Source organism: Symphalangus syndactylus, chromosome 12, assembly GCF_028878055.3.
Source record: "Symphalangus syndactylus isolate Jambi chromosome 12, NHGRI_mSymSyn1-v2.1_pri, whole genome shotgun sequence".
NCBI lineage: Eukaryota > Metazoa > Chordata > Mammalia > Primates > Hylobatidae > Symphalangus > Symphalangus syndactylus.
The window spans coordinates 59,985,400-59,997,559 of record NC_072441.2 but is presented as its reverse complement, the minus strand read 5'-3'; positions in this window follow the sequence as shown (position 1 = coordinate 59,997,559).

Genomic DNA, 12,160 nt, shown 5'->3' with positions numbered 1-12,160 from the left:
GAATGAAATAATGAATACTTGAAGGAAGAAATTCATGCTTTGGGATTCCTTTATGCACTTGAGAAAGCTTTTCCCAAACTTTTCACTTTGGCTAAGGGCCCCTTTCCTTTATATTCCTAGCACTGTATCCATGTTTCTATGATAAATTTTACTAAGTTAAATTAAAAATAGCTGCTTCAGAGTTTGCCACTACTGAACTCTGTCTCAGAACTTGGAACTGAAATTTGGCTGAAATTCCAGCTCTGTGACCAAATAACTAATCTTTAATAAACTCTACCTCAGTTCCCCCTCTATAAAAAAGGATAATAAGTTTTACATTGTGGTTTATTGTTAGGATTAAAGGACAACACACATGGTAAGTGTTCAATAAATGTTGTTTCTCGTTATCGCTGTGTGTACTGTTTTGTATATTCTATATTGTTTTTCTGTAAATGATAAGACAAATTGCCTAAGGCAGTAGAGAAGGACAAAGAGAAATGAAATTATAACTTAAATTAATCCATCTATTCTTTTATATAAAATATGTATTTGAGTACCCATTTCTAAATTCAATTCAATTCGTCTTCCGCACTTCAACCAGAATTATACTGTAAAAATGCAAGCTCTCTTTTGCTGCTTCTCTAATCAAATTTTTCCAATGATTTCTTATCACTTATATAAAAAATTACAAAAGCTTTAGCATGGAATGTAATGGTCCATGCTAACCTTTCCTATATTACCACCTCAAATTTTTTGTTCCATCTTGTTACTTTCTTTTGCTTCAGCTATATTTGTCTCCGACTAAAAAAAGAAAGAAAAAAAGAAAATGATGGCCAGTGTTCTTCTCTGAAGCACCTGATCTTCACATAATCATACTATGTTTTCAAATTTTTTTTTTTACTTTTTTCCTATTCTCTACTCACTCCAAAAAATTTTATTACCTCTCTTTTAAATTCTCATGGCATCTTGTATAAGCCCATAGCATCTTGTCACATTTTATTACAATTACTTATGAGCTTATGTCTCTACTGGTTGTGAGCTCCTTGAGGGCAGGGACTTTGTAGACCATAGCAGTTAAAATGCAAGTCTTGCATTTAAATCCTGACTTCATCTCTTCCAAACCGTGTGTTCTTGCGCCAGCTTTTTTTTGCTCCCCACTAGAAAATGGAGATAATGTTAATATTTACCTAACAATTAAATAAGTGCCTAAGAGATAAAAAAGAGCTCAATGGATGCTAGCTTTTATTAATAGCATTTGTTATGGGTATCTATGGTCATACAGTAAATTATCCCAAAATCTTGTGGCTTACACGAACAATCATTTTACTGTGTTTCACAATTTTGTAGGTCAGAAATCTAAGCTGAGTTTTTCTGGACAATTTCCTATTCCTTATAGCGCTGACTGGGAGCAGCTGGAAGATTCAAGACAGAGTCATTCACATCTGATATGTGATCATTCTGCAAAGCCTGACCTCAGCTAAATGGTTGATCAAAGTGCCTACACATGGTCTCTTCATCAGATAGTTTCAGATGAGTCAAACTTCTTACATGGTGGCCCACTTCCCCTAGGGCAAGACTTTCAAGAAAACTAGGCAGAAGATGCATAACTGTATTTGTTTACTTTCTGTTGCTTATAACAGTTTCGGAAATTGCATAATTTATGAAGAAAATAAATTTATTTCTTATTGTTATGGAGTCTGAGAAGTCCAAGGCCCAGGCTGCTTCTGGTAAGAGTCTTGTTGCTGGTGAAGTCTCTGTGCAGGGTCACCAGGCAGTGCAGGGTATCACATGGCATGGGGGCTGAGCATGCTAACCTGCTCAGGTCACTCTTGCTTTTTTGCTTCTTTTTTTTTTTTTTTGAGATGAAGTTTTGCTCTGTCACCCAGGCTGGAGTGCAGTGGCCCAATCTCAGCTTACTGCAACCTCCGCCTCCCGGGTTCGAGCCATTCTCCTGCCTCAGCCTTCCAAGTAGCTGGGATTACAGGCACCTGCCACCACACCCAGCTAATTTTTGTATTTTTAGTAGAGATGAGGTTTCACCATGTTGGCCAGGCTGGTCTCAAACTCCTGACCCCTCAGGTGATCCACACACTATAGCTTCCCAAAGTGCTGGGATTACAGGCGTGAGCCACCCCGCCTGGCCTCTTGCTTTTCTTTTAAAGCTACTAGTCCCACCCCCATAATAATCATCAGTCCATTAACAAATTTATCCATTAATTCATGAATGGATTCAAGACTCTCACAACCCAATAACCTCTTAAAAGTCTCACTTTTCATTACTGCTGCATTGGAGATTTAATTTCAATGAATTTTGGAGGGAACATTCAAACCATAGTAAGGATCTTTTCTAACCTGGCCTCAAAAAAACCTGGATTTTTGGCTTCTTAATGATAGCCATTCTGACTAGTATGAAATGGTATCTCATTGTGGTTTTAATCTGCATTTCTCTGAATAGTGATGATGAGGATGATGATGATGAGCATTTCTTTATGTTTGTTGGTTTCTTGTATGTTTTCTTTTGAAAAGTGTCTCTTCATGTCCTTTGTCCATTTTTAGTGGGGTTATTTATTTTCTGTTTGTTGATGTAAGTTCCTTATAGATTGTGGATATTAGACCTTTGTCAGATGCATAGCTTGCAAATATTTTCTCCCATCCTGTAGGTTGTCTGTTTACTCTACTGATAGTTCCTTCGGTTATATAGAAGCCCTTTAGTTTAATTAGATCTCATTTGCCAATTTTTGTTTTTGTTGCAACTGCTTTTGGGGAACTAGCCAAAAATTATTTGCTGAGGCCAATATCAAGAGAGGTATTTCCTAGGTTTTCTTCTAAGATTTTTATAGTTTGAGGTCTTATATTAAAATCTTTAATGATGCTGGTGAGGCTGAAGAGAAAAGGGAGCACTTATATACTGTTGGTGGGAATGTAAATTAGTTCAGCCACTCTGGAAAGCAGGTTGGAAAGTTCTCAAAGAACTTACAACAAAGCTACCATTTGACCCAGCAATCCATAACTGGGTATATACCCAAAGGAAAATATTATACCAGAAAGACACACAGACTCATGTGTTCATCACCACACTATTCACAATAGCAAAGACATGGAATTGACCTGGGCACTCATCAGTGGTGGATTGGATAAAGCAAATGTGGTATATACACACCATTGAATACTACACAGCCATAAAAAATAATAAAATCATGTCCTTTGCAGCAACATGGATAGATCTGGAGGCCATCATCCTAAGCAAATTAACACAGGAACAAAAAACCAAATACTACATGTTCTCACTTACAAGTGGGAGGTAATCACTGAGTACACATGAACATAAACATGGGAACAATAGACACTGTGGACCACTAGAGGGTTGGGGGAGGGAGCAGGGTATGGATTTAAAAACTACCTATTGGGTACTATGCTCATAACACAACCTGCACATGTACCTATATCTAAAATAAGAGTGAAATTAAAAAAAAACATGCATTTTCATTTCTACTACATTCAATTTGTTAGAAGGAAATTCTAAGGCTAGACCAATGATCAGGAAGGAAGGGAATTCTTGAGGAAGCCCTGGCCTGGTCATATCATAAAAGAGCATGTAGAATAGGCAATACTCTTGTTGTCATTTTCGGAACATGCAGTCCACTACAGTGTTTTCAGTGTTTAGCAGAGTGTCAGGCAATCAATCACTATTTGGAGAATGGGTGAATGAGAGATTGTGGGGGAAGAAAATGAAAGTAGATCACAATCCTTGTTTTTTAGGATATTTTAACTATGTCCTTGATAGCTGCTGAGAATCAAAGGCAATCACAGTTTGGGTGTGTGAAACTAAAGAAACAGGCTCTGCTATTCCTTATTTTTTTTCTCTTCTAAAATAAATCTTAGTGCAATATTTTGAAATTGGAAATGAAATGGAGTTTGCCCCTAAAAACTTACACCCAGTGTTCACCACACACACACATACACACACACACACCCTCCATGTTTTAAAATTTAATTAAGTTTTGTATCAGTTATCTTACTATTTTAACACAAAAAGATATAGTTTTTTCTTTTATACAGAAAATTATAGAAAGTTTTATGAAAAAGCATTTACTATTTAATTATCTCTTTATAAATGCAAACTATAATTTTTAAGATAATAGTTAAAATGATATCACAAAATGTTTCACAAGTCCAAAATTATTTTTTTAAATGAATGAAAACAAAAAAAATCAATTGATATAAAAGTCTCTAATCAAATTGTTGATGTTAAATTGTTGATGTTAAAAAGAATCTTTAAAACAGAAAGTATTGTGTCCGGTCATGGAATTCCCCTGCCCATGTGCCCAGGCGAGCTTTAGCCTTTACTTCCTGATGGGGATAAAACTAATAATTACCCTACCAAAGAGAATATCATATTTTCCAAATTCATAGTTATTATTCAAAATATTATTGAATCTAGAATTTAAATGTTTTAAAATAACAACTACCACAACAGGGAATACGTATTTAAAGATACATAGTACATAATGAAAAGACACGTCCAAGTAATGGCACAGCAGTCTGAAATCTAACAAGACAAAAATAATTATTTCCCCAATTGAGTATGGTGTCTCATGACCAGTGAAAACAGGCCCTGGTTATATTATTCACATACGTTTGTTAGTTACATCTTCTTTAAATTTTGGAATGTCTTGCTGAGCAGTGGATAAGCCAAAATTCTAAATTCAAGATTTTCCTTTCTCCTGGACCCCAGCCCAGCTCACTGACGTGGAGAGTTGCACTTATTTCTGTTCAATAGCAGCAAAGGGACCAAGAGGAGGAATATGCATTGATTGGCTGCTGTAATTTGGCAGAAACCAAAGGGCACAGAAAATGATGCATCTGTAACATCTACTCAAGAAAATGCAGAGGTCAGTAAACCAGTTCAGCTGTTTATTCTCTGCATTTTGTGGTTTTATGTTTTCTTTGTTTTTTTTTGTTGTTTTTTTTTTTGACGGAGTTTCTCTCTTGTCGCCCAGGCTGGAGTGCAATGGCGTGATCTCGGCTCACTGCATCCTCCGCCTCCCAGGTTGAAGCAATTCTCCTGCCTCAGCCTCCCGAGTAGCTAGGATTACAGGCACCCACCACCACATCTGGCTAATTGTTTTGTATTTTTAGTAGAGACAGGCCAGGCTGGTCTTGAACTCCTGACCTCAGGTGATCCACCTACCTTGGCCTCCCAGAGTGCTGGGATTACAGGCATGAGCCACCAGGCCCGTACCGCATTTGTTATTTATGCTAAATATTGGTGAAAATATACATGTTTGATCTTTCTACTGATTGTATCTAATTGTGCTTAAATATAAATGAGTCAAACAATTCCTTAATGAAATATATTCAAACAATAAACATGGGTATAAGTAGTTCCTAAGTAAAATGTACTGAAACATTGCTGAGTCCTGGAATTTAAGTGGACTTAACATTTCCATAGAGATTCTGAAACATCTCAACCAGATGCTTGTTTACTAGAGGTCTTGGCTATTCAATACATGTTGGAGAAATTCCTGTTTCTACTCATTTGTCATTGAACTTTCAAAAAGAGTTAACATAGTATCCCTGTTCTTCCTCATGCCTTGGAACAAATACCAAACACCCTGTGTTCATTGGACAACTCTTCATTAAATCTGAAGAACAACTGGCATCAGTTTGGCCTCAAAAAAATCTGCATCCTTCTATTTTTTTTTCTTAGTTGTTTACTTCTATGAAAGTCTTGGGTTTACCTTTAAGACATAAAGGACTATTAATTAATCCATTAATGTATTAATTTGACCACAAATTCAAACATTACCGAACTCCTTATACTCTGAGTGTATAATTATTAATAAAAACAAAGAAAGTCATTACATTTTATTTACTCACATTGAGGAGACAGATACTTATATGCAGTTATATTGTACTGTATATGATGAATACACATCATGCACATAGGAGCATATACATCATGCCATAGAAGCCTGGGGGAGAGGAACACCCATTTTTTTTCTCCTAGAGGGTTATAGAAATCTTCTTGGAGAAGGTAATAATTTAAGGGAAAGAAGTCTTAAGATATAAAGGAAGAGTAAGGATTTATTTTACTCTTGTAGTTAACCCTTGAACAATGTGAGAAGTTGGGGTGCCGACCCCCAAGCAGTAAAAAAACTCAGTGTATAACTTTTGACTTCCCCAAAACTTAACTACCTACTAATTGCCTACTGTTGACCAGAAACCTTACGTATAAACTAAGTCGTGAACTAACACATATTTTGTATATTATATGTATTATATACTGTATTTTTACGATAAACTAGAGAAAAGTAGTAAACTAGAGAAAAGAAAATATTAAGAAAATCATAAGGAAGAAAGAATATATTTACTATGGAAGTGGATCATCATGAAGGTCTTCTTCCTCATGGTCTTCACATTGAGTAGGCTGAGGGGAAGGGAGGAGAGGAGAGGTTAATCTTGTGGTCTCAGTGGTAGCAGAGGTGGAAGAAAATCTGCATGTAAGTGGGCCAAAACAGTTCAAAGCCATGTTATTCAAGGGGCAACAGTATTATGTTTGATTTTACTTTTAGTCAACCAATATACATTATTGGCTGACTAAATAATAGAGACTATTCTAAATAGAGACTATTTCTAATAGAGACAAAATAGAGTCTATTTCTCCATCATTCTCACTTAAAGACTTAACATTAGGCTACACATTCTCAACCTCTTTAATACCACCATTGAAAGATAAGTGTAAACAATTGAACTACTAGGTATTACATACTGGGTGTATTAGTCCGTTTTCACGCTGATAAAGACAGACTGGGCAATTTACAAAAGAAAGAGGTTTAATAGACTCACAGTTCTACATGACTGGGGAGGCCTCACAATCATGGTGGAAGGTGAAAGGCACATCTCACATGGTGTGATGGCAGTCAAGAGAAGAGAGCTTGCGCAGGGAAACTCCCCTTTATAAAATTATCACATCTCATAAGACTTATTCACTATCATGAGAATAGCACAGGAAAGACCCGCCCCCATGATTCAGTGACCTCCTACTGGGTCCCTCCCACAACATGTGGGAATTGTGGGAGTTACAATTCAAGATGAGATGTGGGTGGGGACACAGCCAAACTATATCACTGGGTTGGTCTATTAGACAGCATAATTTGGTTTCTTGATAGTTTAGAAATTAATTGCTTGCAGTTGAGACAAAGGTGAAAATAAAGGAGGAAGATTTTTTAAAAATCACCATTCAACTCATTGGTTCTACAGTGACAGAACAGGAAATGAGATCATTCAATGAAATTTATTTCATTGGCAAAAGCTTCCTTAAAGGCATTTCCTTAGGTGGCTCTTCCTTCAACAAAACAGTCCCCAAAGCATTTTCTATTAAGATATTATTCCTGTGATACTAGTTGTTATGAAATATTTTATATTCACTTTTTCAGTTATTCATTTGACTATTATTTATTAAGTGCTAACTATGGATCAGGCACCATCTTACCCCAGGTACTTGGTATACAGGCATGGGTGTACTAGGAAATGTTTGACAATGCCTGGGGGTCACTTACTGTTTTCTCTGGTGTATATGCTTCTATAATAGCTGATTTCAAGCCACCAACAGGATCTGAGGTAAGTGCTCAGAGAGCACTGAATGAATTGACTTTTGAATGTATGAAGGCCAGAAACTTTTGTCTGCTTCCCACCATCTCCTCAACACCAAGTTAATAATAGGTGCTTAATAAGTAATTGTTGATTGAATAACTATATACTTGAATCCATAGAAAGAAAGAAAAACTGGAAACTTCCGGCCGGGCGTGGTGGCTCACGCCTGTAATCCCAGCACTTTGGGACGCCGAGGCGGGCGGATCACGAGGTCAGGAGATCGAGACCATCCTGGCTAACACGGTGAAACCCCGTCTCTACCAAAAATACAAAAACTTAGCCGGGCGCGGTGGCCGGCGCCTGTAGTCCCAGCTACCCGGGAGGCTGAGGCAGGAGATGGAGCTTGCAGTAAGCCGAGATCCTGCCGCTGCACTCCGGCCTAGGCCAAAGAGCCAGGCTCCGTCTCAAAAACAAAACAAAACAAAACAAAACAAACTGGAAACTTTGGATTTATAGTTTTAGGACAGCCTTGGACAAAAAAATTTCTTAAAGATAATGGAATATTAACTTCTTTGATTTTGTTCTGGTTTATTAGCAAATGTTAATTGTGTTTAGAATGTTTTGAAAACATAAAATTGTTATAGACACTGTATTAATTTTCCATAGCTTCTGTAACAAATTACCACAGATGAAGTGGTTAAAACAATAATCTTACAGTTCTCTAGTTCTGAAGTGCAGAATGGGACTCACTGGGCCAAAATAAAGGTGTTATCAGGGCTGCACTCTTTCTAGATATCTAGGGGACCTTCTGTTTTCTTGCCTTTCCCAGATTCCAGAGGCTGCTTGTGTTCTTTGGTTTGTGGTCCCTTTTCCATCGTTACAACCAGCAATGGTCAGTTGAGTCCTTCTCACACCACTCTAATACTCTTCTGTCCCCGTCTTCCACATTTAAGGACCCTTGTGATTAAACTGGGACTGCCTAAATAATCCAGGACAAACTAGGCCTCTCAAGGTCAGCCGATTAACAACCCTATTTCTATCTGCCACCTAAATTCCCATTTGCCGTGTAACCTGACATATTCACAGGTCCAGGGCATTAAGGTGTGGTCGTCCTGTGGGACCATTACTTTTCCTATCATAGACACCAAAAACTGGGATTGAAATTACTATTCTATAGTTATCTAAGGTTAAATTTAATAATAGCACATTGTCATCCATTGACTCATTAATCTCATTTGAAACATTTACAAAGTTTCAGGGGCTTGATTCACATGGAGTTGGGTTGCAGTCCCAGATCTGCCTCCTCTACTTTTATAACCTTGCGCAAAGAGCTAGATGATCCCAGTGTCATTCCGGGGCTGCAAAATGGTAACATGTGTTGCACAAGTTTTGTGAGGGGTAGAGAAATATATGGAGAGGCAATAGACAATTTATAAGCCTAATAAAATTATCAATTTATTCTCACCATTTTGGGAAAATAGAAAGAATGGAAGAGCAACTAAACAACCTGGTTCTTGCTTCTCTTGCTCTAGTAGTAATTAAGAGCAACTTTAAATTTCTATCTAACATGTTAGAGAAGCACACAGGACTGCTAAGGAAGAGAAGAAAATGGAAATAGGCATCTGAGAAGATGATGAAGGTGGCCAGATCCTGAACCTTGAAGGACACAGGTATTATGGGATCAGTAAAGGTGTTGTGTTTCCTATTTATACCATCATGCTGGGGCCAGGTATGACCTCAAAGAGTGAAAGCTGCTTATGTGCCCAGGGCGGTCAGGATTCTTGATAAAGATTAAGGCTGGGCGAGGTGGCTCACGCCTGTAATCCCAGCACTTTGGGAGGCCGAGGTGGCTGGATCACGAGATCGGGAGTTCAAGACCAGCCTGGCCAAGATGGCGAAACCCCGTCTCTACTAAAAAAATACAAAAAATTAGCCGGGCGTGGTGGCGGGCACCTGTAATTCCAGCTAATCGGGAGGCTGAGGCAGAGAATTGCTTGAACCTGGGAGGTGGAGGTTGCAGTAAGCTGAGATCAAGTCACTGCACTCCAGCTTGGGCAACAGGGCAAGACTCCATCTCAAAAAAAAAAAAAAAAAAAGATTCCCGTGTTCATTCATACCTGGCATAGAAGTAAAGCACACAAATGTGCTGAAAGGACCATGAAGACCTTGGCGAGAAGTGGCAGAGTGGTTCTCACAGACCTTAGGATTCTTGAATTGTGGCAGGAGGGGAGGTGAATGGGACAATTTTGATTTTGGAAAATAAGAGTATTTGATATTTTTAGTTATAAAGTCTGAAATATAAGAAAGTTTAAAAAGCAGCTATTAATTAATTTTCAGTCATGTGATATAATTTGATTCTCTCCAAATATTATGCATGCTGAATACAAGTATTATAAGGCTTCTCATTCATTTGTGAATCTTTGCTTTAATGTTCTTAATAAATAAGGTTTCTTGAAAATGAAATGGCAACAGGTTTCTGATTTTCACTCTTCATAAAAATCATATAGTAATATCATCTTCTTATCTGAAATCCTGACTACTGTTCCTGACATTTGCTAGTTCTAGTGTACTCTTTGCTGCTTGTTATAAAATGTAAAAATAAGATTTCTGAAAGGCCCACTCAATGTGATAATCTATTTAAATGACTCAAAAGACACTTATTCTGTTTAACCAAAGTCTGTATGCATTTTGATATTATTTTACTTTAATTTTTAAAATGTACATTATTTATCCAACCAATTGGAACTGTCCTGGTATGCATTCATTTATGAATGCTTTTAAAATTCCAAATGGCTCATAAGCATATTTGAAACTGCTGGAGTTGATGCTGTAAGTGAATGTTAAGACTCATAACCCAAATGAAAAGCTGATATTGTGCAACACTCAAGTCCATTTTCTAGGGCATAATATCTCAGCAGTTTTAAACACTTCTATTGAAAATACCAAGAAGAATTAGACAATATGATGGCAATCCCTTTGCAAACTTCAACTGTTAAAAACCATTCTGAAAATATCCTCCTAGAAAATATCAAACACACTTACAAACATTTATTAGTATTACCATAAATTAATGTTGACTGTGGCAATAAAAGTGCCATAAGAATTTTAATAGCCAGGAAAATCTTCTAAACAATTTAAAATAACCCTCCGTATACAGCTAGATGATTCTATAAAAGCAGAGAAAGTATAAATCTCTTTTATGGTTTGAGAAAGACAGTCATATGGTTAATAGGGTCCATGTGGTTTACCACTGCAGCTTTCGGAGCATCATATCCTTCACTGGTTTTGTTCTACACAGTAAATATCCCATTCATTAATATGTATGTATATTCTGTGAAACAGCTTAAAACATTGTTACTATAGTGCACTATTTTCTGGCTGCGATGTATATTTCTACTAATTCATAAATATCAGTTACAGAAACTTACACAAAATCTTCACTCTGTTTGAATACTTTGTAGAGAGCTAAAAGTGCCAGACAGTGGCTCTAAATCGGTGATTCTCAAACAGGGTGCAATTTACCCCACTCTTGCAATCCTCCTGGGATATTTGGCAATGTCCAGAGATAATTTTGGTTGTCAAAACTAGATTGGGAGTGCCGCCAGGGTTGAATGGATAGAAAGGAGGAATGCTGCTAGGCATCTTAGAATGCACAAGACAGCCCTCACAGAAAAGAATTATCTGCCAAGGACATGTGGATAGTGCCAAGATTGAGAAATCTTGTTCTAAATTAAACAACAATAGCAAAACATACGTTATATATATGTTTTGTTATAAATAACTATATATAACTATATATATACTATAGTTATATATAGTTAGTTACATATATTTATTATTACCCAAAAACTAACTATATATAGTTTTATATATATATATATATAGTTAGTTATTTTTACCCCGAAAACTAACTCTCTCTCTATATAATATATACATATATAGTTATATATAGAGAGAGTTAGTTTTTGGGTTAAAAAACTACATATAACTAACTATAACTAACTATATATAACTATATATAACTATGCTATAAAATATATAACTATAGTATAAAAACTAAATATATATATATTTAGTTAAACATATATTAAATACATATAATATTATATATAGTTAGTTAGTTTTGGGTAAAAATAACTGTATATAACTAACCATATATATAACTAACTATATATATATATATATAACTATGTATATATAACTATATACATATAACTAACTATATATATAACTATATATATAACTGACTATATAACTAACTATATATATAACTATAACTCTATAACTATAGTTAGTTATATATATAACTATAACTCTATAACTGTAGTTATATATATAACTATAACTCTATAACTATAGTTAGTTATATATATATAACTATAACTCTATAACTATAGTTAGTTATATATAATAACTATAACTCTATAACTATAGTTAGTTATATATATAACTATAACTCTATAACTATAGTTATATATATAACTATAACTCTGTAACTATAGTTAGTTATATATATATAACTATAACTCTATAACTATAGTTAGTTATATATATATAACTATAACTCTATAACTATAGTTAGTTA